Here is a 15413-nt window from a genome sequence, read left to right as displayed (position 1 = left end):
TTTGGCTCACATTTCACATGTACCATACCAGTGAAATTCTGCAGTTATAGTTGCCTGTATGGGTGTATGTGTGGGTATATAAGTCTCTGTATGTTTCTATGGTTTTGCGTCTGTGTAAAATCTGAACCTAACTATAACGTCTATGTCACCTTTGTTTTTTCAGTGAATTTCTGTGGCTTTTTAATGCTATTTCCAAATTATGATATCCCTGTAACCTGGGCGCGGGAGTGGTTGTGTGGGTGTGTAACTGAGTGTGTGAGTGTATGGTAGGGCTGTCAGTGTGTTTGTGACTGGCTGTGTGGTACTGTGAGTGGGTGTGTTTGTGGCACTATGAGTGTGTTAGTGGGTGTGTGAGTAGCTCCATGGGTCAGTGTGTAGCTGTGTGAGTGTTTGTGGGGATGTATAAGTGGGTGTGTGAATGGGTGTATGAGTGCATGTGTATCTGGCTGTGTGGGTCTTTGAGTGGGTGTGTGAGTGGTTTTGTGGGTCTCTGAGTGGGACGGTGAGTGGTTGTGTGGGTGTATATGTAGGTATGTAAGTGTCTGTATAGGAATGTAAGAGGGCATGTGAGTGGCTGCATGGGTGTGTGTGTAGGTGTGTGAGTGCCTGTGTGGGTTTGTGATTGGGTGTGTGAGTGGGTCCCTACCTCTCTGTGTAGGAGTGAGTGGGTGAGTGAGTGGTGATATGGTTCTCTGAGTAGGTGTTTGAGTAGCTGTATGGATATGGGAGTGTGTGAGTGAGTGGTTGTGTGGGCATTTGAGTGGTTAAGTGAGTCTGTAAGTAGGTGTACTTTTTGGTATCTAGCTCAGTGGACCTTCCTCAAATCCATATGGGGGCAATGCTGAATGCCACATTGGATGTGCTGATCCGTGTGTGCCACAAAAATATGTTTTTGGGAAATTTCTTGCCCGTGAGGGGTCCTTCACAGACCCCTTCATCAGTCCAATTGCGTCATGATACCTATATATACCTATATATGGTGCAGAGCAAGAATATAGACAGGGAAATGTCGACTTTCATAAATATTGAGGTAAGAATATTGTTTGTCTTAAATATCAGTCAATAATATCTATGTAAAAAATATTGATTTGTTAGTTGTGTAAGAATATCGGGAGTGTTAAATATCAATGTTATAAATATAGATGTATAAAATATAGATGTAAAAAATATTGATTTTATGTTTCTGAAGTGAATTTTATTTAGTTGTTTAATAGTTATTTTATGTTATATTTTCAAATTTCTAATGTTTGTATGGAAAGAATAAATGTGAAAATTCTTTGGGAGATAATGTCTATATTAATTTTAGGAGCGGGATGTTTATTTCATAGAATATAAGGGTGGGTGGTAATTTAAAAATCTTGTATGAAATTTGTTAAATTTCTTACATTTGTATATATCTTAGGAGCAGGATGTTGGGTTTTTAGGGGATAAGGGTGGGTAGTAATTTAAAAAAGTTGTGTCAAAATGTAATATTAATAAATTAAATTTAGAAATTTTTTATAAGAAATTAGAAATGTATAAATTAAAATTCACAATTATTAATTTTGCGAAATTATATTTTTAATAGTAATTGATAATTACCGATTTCTTAAGGTTCAAAAGTACTCTTTAATGTGCTTCCTACATTGCATTTAAAGAATCGGTATTACCGATTCCTTAAATGCAAGAGCAATAAGGAATCAGTATTAAGGAATCAGTATTTTCCGATTCCTTATTTACCGATTCCTTACCTACATTAGGAATGGCTAAATACCGGTTGGCAATGCTGAAATTTCCCGAATTTCGGCGTTACCGACTGGTATTTACCCACCTACATCTGGCCCTTAATCACATTTGTATTTTTGTTGTTGTTGTTAGGACGTTTAGTTTTAGTTTAAAAAGAAGAGAACATTTAATTAATTTAGGGAGTTAAGTTAAGGATGTTGAGGCATTTATATTAATTAAAAAACATTTCTTCTTACCTGTGTTGTTGTATAATCTGTTAAAGTAGTTTTTGTAAATCTTCCTTCTCTTTATCTCCAGCAAAGTAATGCTCTTCCTCCGTGTTTAACCGATAAACTGTAAGTTAAATTGATTAGTTGAGATAAGTTTTTCGAATATGGTAACAGTTACTTTTTGAGTAGGTAATTATATGTATTTTTGATAGTTGTTTATAGTATACTTTTTGTTGTAGATATTTAATTTAAAAATATTAGTTAATAATTGTATTTTATAATTTAAATAATTGTTGTATATGGTATGTCTGTGTGAATAAATATGTGTTAGTGAGTATACATAAAAAGTTTTTGTGAATGTATATATTTATTTACGTTTTTATAATTGTTTATATTTATATTTATTTTAAATATATATTAATTTTTTTAATGTTGGTATTATTAAATACTATCTGTTTGAATCTACTAAATTATTATATAGTTGCAAGGAGTGTTTATTGTCATTTTGCTACCTTCTGAACACCTCTGAATTTAGCTGAATCATTGACTGAACACCATTTTCGGTTTAGGAAGCGTACAAAGACTTGACCATTTAGCAGGTAATAAGGCTATGCATATTGTGATGTTTTCCCAGGTATTTGAATACCAGGAATACATGCTACAATAATAGTGCCCTTTAAAAAAGGCACCTGAATAATATAAAAGAAATGCGACATGAGAGGGATGCAATTGTCAATGTTCTGCTTACTCATTCATTTATTACATTATTCCATGGTTTTCTATCAAATTCACTTTATATGCTCAGACATTTTTCCTACTCTTTCATTCCTGATGTTAGAATGTTTTTTTGATGAGTGAAAGGAATGATGAGCCTATTTCTTAAATTAATATCTTAGGGCTAGATGTAGGTGGCCCAATACTGGTCAGTAACGACCCAAATTACCGAATTTCGGCCGTTACCGGTCAGTATTGGGCATTTGGGATGTAGGTGGCTACATTTCAGATTCGGTAATTTATCTAATCAGTAATTTAAGGAATCGGTAAATACTGATGCCTTAAAATACCGAATCTGTAAATTACCGAATCTGAAATGTAGGGAGCACTCAAATGAGTGCATTGCACAGTTAAAGATTCGGTATTTACCACCAAATAAATGTTGGTGGTAAATATCGAAAACGTTAATAAAAAGCAATTTTGTGCTTTTTTTACTGTGTCATGCGGCAGACATACATGCCCTTAGGGCATGTATGTCTGCCACATGTGTACTTATGCACTATTCAGGGGTGCAGCAGGGTGTCACTGTGACACCCTGCCACCGTTGAACATGGTTTCCCTATTACCGATTCAGTATTTACCGAATCGGTATTTACCGATTCAGTAAATACTGAATCGGTAATTCCCAATCATTCCTATGGGCCTCCAGGCGCATAGGAATGAATGGGAATTACTTATTCGGTAAATACGGATTCGGTATTTACCAATTCGGTAAATACTGAATCGGTAATACCAAATCCTACTGATTCGGTAAAATTTGCCGAATAATTATCTACATCCCATTTACCGATTCTGAAATACTGAATCGGTAAAATTTGGTATTTTAGAATCTGTAAAATAGGATTACCTACGTCTTCCAAATGTGTACTTATGCACTATTCAGGGGTGCAGCAGGGTGTCAGTGTGACACCCTGCAACCCAAGAACATGGTCTCCCTATTACCGATTCGGTATTTACTGAATCGGTATTTACCGATTCAGTAAATACTGAATCGGTAATTCCCAATCATTCCTATGGGCCTCCAGGCACATAGGAATGAATGGGAATTACTTATTCGGTAAATACAGATTCGGTATTTACCAATTCGGTAAATACTGAATCGGTAATACCGAATCCTACTGATTCGGTAAAATTTACTGAATAATTAGCTACATCCCATTTACCGATTCTGAAATACCGAATCGGTACAATTCGGTATTTTAGAATCTATAAAATAGGATTACCTACATCTGGCCCCTAGTTGCTACAATGTTCCTCTTTAAATTTACTCAACCATTTTGCAGTGCTGTGATTTCCATCTTTTTTGTGACTTAACTTCATTCCCCTACCTCTTTTCCTCATTCTACCTGATCTTTGTGAGATCTAATGTGCATACTATACTGCCACACCATTTAAATAATCTTTTTTACTCTTACATTTAAAAGCAGAAATGACATGCCTTATGGTAGCATGGTGTGGTACTTACCACTTATAGGTGAACAAGCCAACAAATTTAAGGGAGAGAGCTGACCAAAAACCAAGACAAGAGGCTGGCTTGGCTCAGAGAACACGTGCACAGGCCAAGCCTTGAAACTATTTGGGGGCATATTATCCAGAACAGCGTTAAAATTATCGCCGGTTTAGTGGCAGAAAACTGCAGCTAAAGCGGCGATAATGGGCTTGATAATATGCCCTGGAGAATTCCAATAGAAGCCCATGTTCACACCAGAACATGGACTTCTTTTGGAATTCACAAGGGCATATTATCTAGCCCATTATCGCCATTTTAGCTGCAGTTTTCTGCCTCTAAGCCGGCGAATATTTTTAATGCCGTTCTTGATAGTATACCCCTGAGAATGTAAATAATGCAACAAACACCATGTAAAAAATTGAAAAACTATCTTCAAAATAAAAAATATATATATTTGTTTAACCTGCTTCATTTCGCCTTAGTACATCAGTTTACATCAATATAATTAATAAGAGTCATATTTTTTAAACATAAACTTTTAAAAATTGCTGCCACTGCTTCCCGCCCTCCTTACAATTCAATTAGTGAACTAAACGGCAAGTCAGCTGCTCGATAACTTATATGTGGGGGAGATTTTTAGATTTTAATTACAAGTGGAGTAACTTCATAGCCTATTAAAAAAACAAAGGAAGAGCAATGTTTCTGACCCAGTTTGTATCACTCTTTTACCACGCAACATGGTGCAAGAGCGACGCAAACCGTAAATCATATTTTTGAAGCAATACAAGGTCACTTTGTGTGACTTTGAATGGCTTCAAAAATCTGGAGTATTGCAACGCAGTGCAAATCACTGCATTGCATTACTCTGCACAAGGGAGGCTTTCCATTGGGTTTGCATGGGTGTTTCCAAGCAACTCCCATGTTTTTTTACGCATATCCAGATTTATGAAACCTGGGAATGCGCCAAAATGATAAGCCTCCCCAGGAGAGGCGTAATAAGGAGAAACAGGTTTATTTCTCGTCCTTTTTTCTTCTTTTTATGTCCGCTACATTTTACAGAAGACATAGAAAGAGGAAAAAACCTCTCAGGATTGGTGCAATGGTGACTGCGATGACGCTAGGCTGCCATAACGGCAACAGCGCAGGGAAAAAGGACTGTAATGCGCCATATTGGATAAATACAGTGCATTCCTGCCTTTTCCCTGTCATGCAGGCTAGCCCAGCAAAGTGACTTGCTGCGCTGCCCTGCGCCACAATACTCATAAATATGCCCCAAACTTTTATACAGTGCATATCCTGAACGCACGTATTTCAAGGGTCTCTCATATGTGAGAATGAAGAAAAAAGAGTCTCAGTGAAATACTTTTTTTGTGTAGGATTACACATTTTTGTTAGGTGGGGAGGGTGGAATTTTTTGTTTCATTCACACTGCAATTCAGCCACTAGATGAGTTATCTCTTTCTCTTGCCTGTTTCACATCATAGTTCACTGCATTGTTTTAAATTTTTGGAGAATAAAATTAATTAGGAAGTGGGTGGAAGGCAGAAGCTACATGAGAGCTCGGCTCCTTTTCAATTTGAAGGGCGAGAAGGACCTCAAGCTGAGTCAGAGCTCATACCTGGGTCATGATAATACAGGCTCAGCGACCCCTATTAGCACTGTGGCCACACTCAGGCAAAAGTGCTAATTGATCCCACTGGCAGTGTGTGACATCCTAATGCCGGCAGAAAAATATTCATCTTACAATGCTTATCGGCCTCATTTGGTTACAGGTGAATGAGTCCTTTGTGATGGGTGGAAAAGAAATCTTGAAGTGACCATCAGCCTCACCCTGGAGTGCAGATAACTTTGTACATTGATGGACGGTTGTGGTGAAGTCTGACATGTAAGTGAGAAGCCTTCTAAACTAGGGGAGAGTACAACAGCATAATGTTTATTTCTGTATGCTATTCATACTTACAACAGGGAGGTGGGAGTAAGAAATTCGACAACTCACGGACACCAGAGCAGAGTGTGTGGGGGTGATGCTATTCTGGAGTCAGAATACTTTGACTAGCTCAGAAGTCTGGTTCCATTAAAGGGCATTACAGGATCTTGTAGATTTCACTGCGTCACTTCTGAGAGGCTTGCTCATGTGGGAATGCGTACCTTGCATATATTATACCTGATGCAGGTATAATGTTGCGCAGGGCTTTGCAAGGACTCTCTAGTTGCGTCCCTTTGTAAAGGGGCCGCAACGTGGCATATTTTTTACACCACCACTGCGTCTCAAAATGTGACACAATGGCGGCACAATTTGCTACAAGGGCTTGTGAATCTGCCCCAAATAATGTACTAGGAAAGAATGAGAACAACCTCTTACAAAAGTGAGGGGTGGCCATAAATGATGAAGTGGAAAAACTACCTTGTAATACATCACGTATGTATACAGAGAGGCAAAAAACACTAAGGCGCAGATTTATTAACATTTTATTAAACACCGAACAACAACGAAATTTGAGGCACTTACCTGCAGTTCTTTGCTTCAAAAGAAGAGAGCGGACCATCTAGTGTGGCACAGCCCTTCTCCTCTCTTCCCCTGCCTGGTGCATTTTTGGAGGAGTGGTACCACGGAAGCACCCTATGAGCTACTGCAAGGATGTATGCCTAATGTCTAGCATAGATTTTGCCAAAATGGTATCCATTTTAATACTTTTCCAAGTTTGTATGTGCGATTTACTGTATAACACACATGCAAAGCGGAAATGTTTGGAGAAATGACAGCTCTTCTTCAATGTTAAACCTGCCTCGAGGAAGCCGTATTTATTTTATGCAAATCCCCGTCTACTGAAGTCGGTATATAGGGATTTACTCAAAAACCATGGTTGGTCGCATGGAAATGCTCAAGTACCACCCATTGTAGTCCCCTTGATATAAAGTAGCATAAAGAAGCAGGTAGATCTGCTTTACTTTACTTTAGAACTAGTTTGCAGTGCAAAACACGTTTTACACTGGAAAGTAAATTTCAATACAACACTTTGGTGCAAAGTGTAGGTAAATCAGCTGGTAAAATAATACAGTACGAATCAATTAAGGAAAGCTGTGGTGACACTGGCTAAAACTTATGAAAGAGGGCACTCGGATAACAGGTTGAACTGATATCGAAGGTAATCTAATATAACTGACAGATTGTGGAATGTCAAAGGGTCCTGCAGTCAGACAGCCGAGAGCCATGAGGTTGGAATCTGAGAGAAGAAAACAAAGGATCTTCTGATTGGACGGCAGCATTCCACTACAGTCCCAAGGAGAGCCCAGGAAGGTAAGGGCACTCTAGAGAAAATGGAAGTGACTGTGAATGTAAAGCTATAAAATCTTTGGAAGAAAAGTCCTTGATTATTTATTGCACATGCATGAATCATTTGCATACATTTCAAAGAGCTATGTATCTGACTACATAGTATCATTTTCTTTGCTCGAAATTCTGTACTTTTTCATGAATGCCCAATTTACTTTGCAAATATGGCTAATCAATAGTTGCTTTGGTGAGACATCAAGGATGAAAAGAAGGAAACAAAGCAGTCCATTGGCTGGGACGTTTGACTGAGAATAGCATAACAAAGAAAACAGCAGCTGCCCAGCATTATCTTTCCACAGCTTGAGCAACACTAATTTATCTAACCATATAGTCAAACATAAGATATGAAACCACACCCGGCGTACAGTACAGTGTTGATTTTTAAGCAATTGCAAATCCTCTTCAATTTGCTCGGAATGCGAAATTGCATACTTCTTCCTAGTTAATAGCCATGGCTCAGCATAACTTCATCATTAGCTTTAACGAACTTATATCCTTGCTTTTTGATATTTTTAGCTTCAATTAAACCATAAAGTATGAAAGCATTTTGTACCTCAGAAATGATGGACATGTTGCCCGCAAAAGAATATTTTTTTTCATCACATTAGTGTAGAAAAGCAGTCGAGTCTCACATCTTTCGAATATACATAAGCCTCTGAAAGGTTGCTTTTGCAAGTGATGTGCTTTGAAATGGGACGAGGTAACACATACTGAGCTGTATCACCTACATTTGAAACAGTGTTATCTTTGACTAACTGAATCCTAAATTACAGCGTATTTTTCAAAGATGCGATGGAGAAAGGGAATCACATGGGGGGATTGAATCCTGCCAGGCTTTCTGGATATATTTAACAGCGTGCAAAGAAGGATGAATCTCCAGTCCTTTTCTCCTGCACTTCAGATAATCCTCTCAAGATTAAAGGCCTAATATGACTTAAATTATCTATATCCGGGCTAGTATGGTGGAGTTATCATTAAATCGTTATGATTTTTTCTTAAACCAGATGGGCAATAATATACTTTCTACAGCATTCTGTTAAGAAAGTGTAACTTCAGATAAGAAACCTGTTCATGCATGCTTGCAAAAACCTGTCGTGTTTTCTAAAGTTGTTCCTGTCAAGAGCTGAGTTGGCCCCTTCTATATTAGCCTATGAAAGTTCAGAATGTAATAAAGACTTGTGGGAACTACATTCAGTCTTATGACTGAACGAAAAAAAGGCATCTCTCTAAGGTGGGTGGTAAGTGCGGCCCCTGCAGAATTTTTCTCGCACTTTTTTTTCCAGGTAAAACCTGGTACAAATAGTGCAGGCGGTATACAACCCTTACAACGAATCTTTTACCACGCACTACCATTACAACGCAGTCATTACAATGCAAACCATTACAACGCATTGCGCTGGGGGGCGCTCTAGGATAGGGATTAAGTTTAATTTACTATCCAACACCTTCCCCAGTGTCCACGGGGACTGGAGTTGGAATAGTAAATTAAACTATTCACTATCCAGCACCCCAAAGCGCTATGCGTTGTAATGGTACGCGTTGTAAAAACCGCGTTGTAATGGTATGCGTGGTAAAAGTATGCGTTGTAACGTCATACATCCGTGCAGGCAAATAGTGCAAATGCTTGGTTTTCACTCCTGAGAACAAATGAAAATGATCACTTCACACATTTGTGGTACTGTTTGTGAAAGCTTGTATTCACTGGATGTATGGATTTGTGCTAATAATTAAACATAGAAATGTCATGTATGAACCTTATAATGTTTTTTATTGCATGAATGAGTTTTACTTCTCCAGTCATCTATTAGCATAACAAGGTACCTTGATCAAACTCTTTGAAATTGTCAGCAGGCAGGTGTTGTGGCAATCTCTTATGAATCAGCCTCACAGTTTAATGTGGCAAGCGTGCTTTCTGTTGATGGTAGATGCAATTCAACTGTTCTTGTATATGCAATCATTGCTAAAAAAAAGTTTAGCAGTTAATTCTAATAGTTTGAGAAATGTATTTTTATTGTCATGTTTGTTTGTGATCACTAATATATTTTGCTTTTATTTCATATAACTTGTGAACTCTCCACTGTTTTTACTTTTTTAGCTGCTCTTCATTAGAAACTGTTTCTGTTTACACAATGTTATTACTACAGCCCTAAACGTAAACTAAGATTGAATACTGCACCCCTACGAATGAGAGGCATTGAGGACCGTGCTTGACACAGATTTAGGTATCATATGGGGGATACTACTGCCGCACTTATCATTGGATGTTTCTGGTGAATTTGGGTCAGGAACGTTGTGACTATTTTATCACAATTTGTGTTTGATTTAACTAATGAATCTGAAGACTACAGTTATAAATATTCATACCAGGATTCTACAGAACAATAAAATATTGATGCCCTGAGGCAGTTTAAATGCTTGTTTGAACGAAACACGTTGGCTGGATGTTTCGATTATGGGAATGTTTTATTTGTATATAAAAATAAAGGTAGAATATTTAAAAGAAAATACAATTGAGAAATTGTGGACTGTGATACTTCTGGGGGCACCATTCCATGCCTTCAAATTGTTTTCTGCTTGGCAGCGGTATCAATCAACGGCTGATACTGGAAAAGAATTGCAGCAGGCTCTAAAATGTTGAAACTTTGTGGTTAATTGATCTGCTGTTGGTGCACGGGTTGTTTGAATACATCACCCATCTGCTTATAATTACATATAATCTGATGGTAAATAGACTATACTATTGTTATAGCTTGATATCAAGATTCAATATAATAGCTAAGTAATGCAATTGTAAACATGTCTTGATCACTTTATAGTAAAGTCCTACTGATTTTACATATTTTCTGTAATTACTTGGTAAATGTAAAATTACCCAGGTGTTGGCACCATAATTAGGAAACGTGGACCCTCTTTCCATCAGCAACTTAAGGAACGTTTTTAGACAACTATGTAATTAATGAAGTACCTCAAATATCACTTACATTAATTTAAAGATGACACCTGAAACATTCAATACACACCTTTGTCTTATTTTTAGTTTTAAAAAAGGTCAAGCATCACTTCCTCTGCTCTTCTCTATTGTATCACTGGAAACAATTTCACTTTTATACCACTGCCTCTGTCTTCCTGTTTGTCCTAAAACCTGATTGCTAGTCTAGGACTAAGGATTCTTTCTCCAGATGGGACCCCAACCAACCTGCCACCACTATTCCACAAAGCTATGAGAAAGCTGAACTGAATGACCTGCTCACACTTGACATGAGACAATTCAATATGCAAACCATGAATTGAACTATCTGTTGTGCTTTATGTCCTGGTTTTGAAGGTGGATGTGTTATATGCCATCAGAATACATTGTTTGAATACTTTGTTTGAATTTAGAAGATCAATTTTGGCACTGCTTTAAAGGAGAATTCCAGTAATTGCAGGTCGCCCGGGCAGACTCCACGAATTACAATAAAAAAGATATCTTAATTCCATTAATCTCTGTCTCCTTTCCAATACTCCAAGTGGTGGTCCAGATTTATCATAGGATTGCATTGCACTTGCGTCACGCAAGGTGACACAAGGGCAGAGCTTTCCTTAAGTCAGATTTACCAAGCCACACATGCTTATAAATTCGTTATAACGCAAAGTAGTGCAAGTTGCTGCCTTGCGTTACTCTGAGCCTGGAAGGCATTGCATGGTTGCTGCACAGGATCTTGGCACATTCCCTCATTTACCAAGACTGGTAAACCTGAGGATGCGTGAAAATGCTGAGGCTTCCCTGGGAAGGTGCAATGGGAGAAATATATTGATCCTTGTTGTTGCCTCTTTCTAAGTGTGCTGCAATAGCATCTCAAGATTACTTTTGTGCAGAAAGGTGTCCCTTTCTGCACAAGAATAATACTGGGTGTAACACAGGCATCCTAGCACTATGGCGCAAGTGTTCATGCATTGGCACTTGGCTGCCACAACTGCGCCAGGGCAAAGAGAAAGCAGAAATGTGCTATATGTTAGTAAATCTATTTTACTCATCACAGTAGTTGTTTTTTTGCATTGCGCTGCATCAAATCTTGATAAATCTGACCCTAAATGTGGGATTCTTCCCATGGCCCAGCAGGGATGATGGAATAGGTGCACACTGAGGTGCAGCATGATTTGTCCAATGCGCGCATTTGTAACGGGCAGAAGACAGTCCTTTGGACCCGCAGTTATAAAACAAGAACATGTCTTATTGAGTTCAATCGGTGATGTTATATGAAACCACATTGTCAGGGGCACACCATTTCTGAACATCTACCCTCTACCTTGTTGTTAAAGTCTGCAGGAGTAGGTTGAATATTGCTCAAAAAACTATTTGGAGGGACTCTCAAATCGACCATAAACAATAGGAAAGCGCATTGCTGCTACTCTACTTGGTCAAATTAATTGTTAAAAATACAATGTAAATAGAAAAGTGTGAGAGATCCGTTTTTGATCCCTCAAAGGTGTCAGCTAAAAGTTCAGGTTTTGCTTGCACAAATTGATACCGAAGTGATTCATGTGTGTTGGGCAATAACATGCCCTCTTAAAGTTAACCGATCACTCCATGTCGCCAGAGGCGCAATGGTATAGAGATGAGACTCTATTGTGATCAATTTCTAGTACGTGCTTAAGGCAAAATGATGGGGACACCCTGCAGAACATGTTGAGGTCCTACCCCTGTGTCTCCCATATCTATATTTATGTAAGAGTGGCTGAACGGGACCTTGAGGGCTGTAGGGACCGGCACCACACTTCTGCTTTATAGAGGTGAGCTATGATTTAATTGTTGAAGAAGTCAAACTGTCTACAATGCATCCAGCAACTGTAAGTGCAAGGCTTGACACATGCAACAACCACAACCTACAATCTTTCCTGCCCCACATACTATATCAAATGGAGTTATTGTAATTCTGCCTATGGTTTATACAGTGAGATTTCTTCAGAAACATCTCACTTAGGTTGCTACCTGCAGGTACAGAACGAGACTTTGGTATGGCTCTAGGGCATTTCTTGGTCAGATTCTGTCCTTCCGGTGGCTGTAGTCTTGAGTTATATCAGTGAAAACTACTAGATCAAACAGATTGCAGTTGTTAGTGTAGGGAAAGCCTACAACTGCAGTACGTGACATAGGGCCATAATATAAAAATAAGGTGTGTTTACTTGTTGCATCATACCACACACTTCTTTTGGTTTAAATACCCTAACTAGCGGAAGTAGTATTTTTTTGCAGATTTATATAGCTCAAACTCGACCCGAAGGTATTGGAGCACTCTACATGAGCATCAGTTATGATACACAAAAACACATTCATTTTTTGGTAGACAAGGGGAGATTAAGTGATTTGCCCAGAATCACCTGAAGCTGAGCCAACGCGGAGGCTCGAACCTGTGGGCATATTATGAAGGACCGGTGTTAAAATTATCGCTGTTTTATCGGCAGGAAACCGCCGATAAAACGGCGATAATGGGCTTGACAATACGCCCTTGTTAATTCCCATAGAAGCCAATGTTAACATCAGAACATTGGCTTCTATGGGAATTAACAAGGGTGTCCCCACCATTATCGCCGTTTTATCAGCAGTTTCCTGCCGATAAAACGTCCATAATTTTAACACCGGTCCTTGATAATATGCCCCCTGGTTTCCCAGCTCCAAAGTCGGCAGCTCTGGCTATAAAGCCACCTCTCCACAAGAGCTGTGTTCCGGAAGTCTGCATTATAATGTGTGCAATAAGAAGGCGGACTGCAGTGTTACATAAACATTAAAGGAGTCGAATTCGGGAACCATTTTGTTACAGTGAGGAAGGTAGCACAGTTGTGCGATAAAGCACACAGCAATAAAATAAGATTCTCCTCGCCACCCGGAGACAGTATCGCCTACCTGGCAGCGCAGCACTGCTTGTTAGTGCGGTTCAATAGATCTCCATAGTTCAAAGTCATTTTTAAATCTAATTAAACTGTTTAATACGTGATCTTAGAGTGCTGAAAGCTCTCTTGCATTTCCAAGAGCCGAGAAAATGAGGGCTAAATTTAGACACTGCAGTTTCAACTTTGCAGTATTAATTTATTCTGATCACTGTAATCAGTATGATTTTCACATGACTAAGCCGGAAAAGAGATCGTGCATTTCTGGTCTTTAAGGAGAATTAACTTTCTGCGTACTCTTTATTTTCCATTGGTAGCTACTCAAATGCTAAAACAATATAACTTTGAATCATTGGTCAATTTGATTAATAATTCATTATGACAGAAAATCTATTTAGGGGCGAAAGCAGGAATTACAAAAACACGGAGGTAGATCAGAAAAGTTGTGGACGGATTTTTAAATGAGGACATTATCCTGTCTCTCATATTGAGACAGGATAATCTGCTCCTTTAAGAGGTTTTTTTGTATGGTTTTCCCAGGTGCTGCACCTTTGTGAAAGTGCAAGCTTCGATGTGCTTACAACACACTAAGCTGAGAGAGGGGACATTATTCTGAATAAAGGACTTGAAGATATTCACATGCCTTTCAAGGACCTGCTATACACTACCACGCCCCCATCAGGAGCATATTGTTTGTGAACATTGTCTTCTCAGCTGGAAGGGGGTTAGCTGCCCCTTTAAGAGGGGATTAGGTGGGTTGGAAACACCAGCCTGGAGCGTTGATGAGACTCTTCAGAAAATGATTACATAGAGGGGCCTTGTTCATGGGAATTCTTACCACGTCCTTCTTTGCTTTCATCCAAATACTGCAAAAGACACAGCGGTTCACGTATAAAATGAAAAAATAATACTGGACCTTGAAGCAAAGCTGGAAATGGCATATCTAAAAAAACAGGATCAGCATCCTTGAGCTATTATGTAGATTGAGTTATTTAGCTACCTTTTAAAGTAGGTAGTCAGCAGTGTTGCAGAAATGCCATGAGCCCTGTGCAACCAAGCGAAATGGCCCTTGATTGCTGTTTCAGTCATAAATACAGCAATTTTGATTTAATAGGTCACTGTACCTGCTGCACCCATGGCAGCTACGCCCCTGTAAGCAATAAAGACATTTAAAAAAGGATTTCCAAACATGTTTGATCCAAAAAGATTGAGATTGATTTTTACCAGAAAAGAATCAAAATGTGCATGTGCTGTGCCACGCGACGTATTGTTTACATTCAGTGTGCTCACAGCCCACCCACAGCATGCCATTAATAACTTTTGTTGTCATTCCCATTTGCAATCTTTTGATTGCTTAGCTCCATTAGAGTTCCCTTCTTTTCTTGAGTTAGCTCCTCCCTAGAACATGGACCAAGTGCATAAGTTCTCCCTTGTCTTTGTTGTTCCTCGTTTTTTTCCAACACGCTATTTTTTTACATTTATAAGCACTTCAGAATTATTCCTGGACCTGGAATGTGCATTTCTACTTTTAACATAGGCCTACAGCTTCTTATTCATGTTGCTCTCACCGTATCTGACATCTCTATCTCTATTGAGACTTTAGTTACACTCACAACTGTACTAATCTATGCCACTTGCTCTGTTACTTTGCTCTACGCAACTCCACACCACTTTACACCACTCTACGCTATGCCACCCTTGCTGCGCCATGCCTCTGTTCAACACCACTGTACTTCACTGTACTCCACTCCGCCCAGTCTATGCCACTCCGTTCTTTACCAAACTAATCTTTGCCATTCTTCTCTGCACCACTCTATGTCACTAACATCTACTACACACAGCGCTACTCTGTGGCACTTTATGCAACTCCATTCTAGTCTATACTGCTTTATGCTATTTAATGCCCCTCTATGACAGTCTATGCCACTCTGTTCTACACTACACCACTCTACTCTATGCCACTCTAATCTACGCACTCCACTCTATATTTCTCTATTCTATACCTCTCAACTCCACTCTACTCTATTATATGCCACTCTACTCTATGTCTTTC

Source organism: Lissotriton vulgaris, chromosome 3_1 (genome assembly GCF_964263255.1).
Source record: "Lissotriton vulgaris chromosome 3_1, aLisVul1.2, whole genome shotgun sequence".
NCBI lineage: Eukaryota > Metazoa > Chordata > Amphibia > Caudata > Salamandridae > Lissotriton > Lissotriton vulgaris.
The sequence above is the reverse complement of the archived record's forward strand: the minus strand, read 5'-3'. Positions refer to the sequence as shown.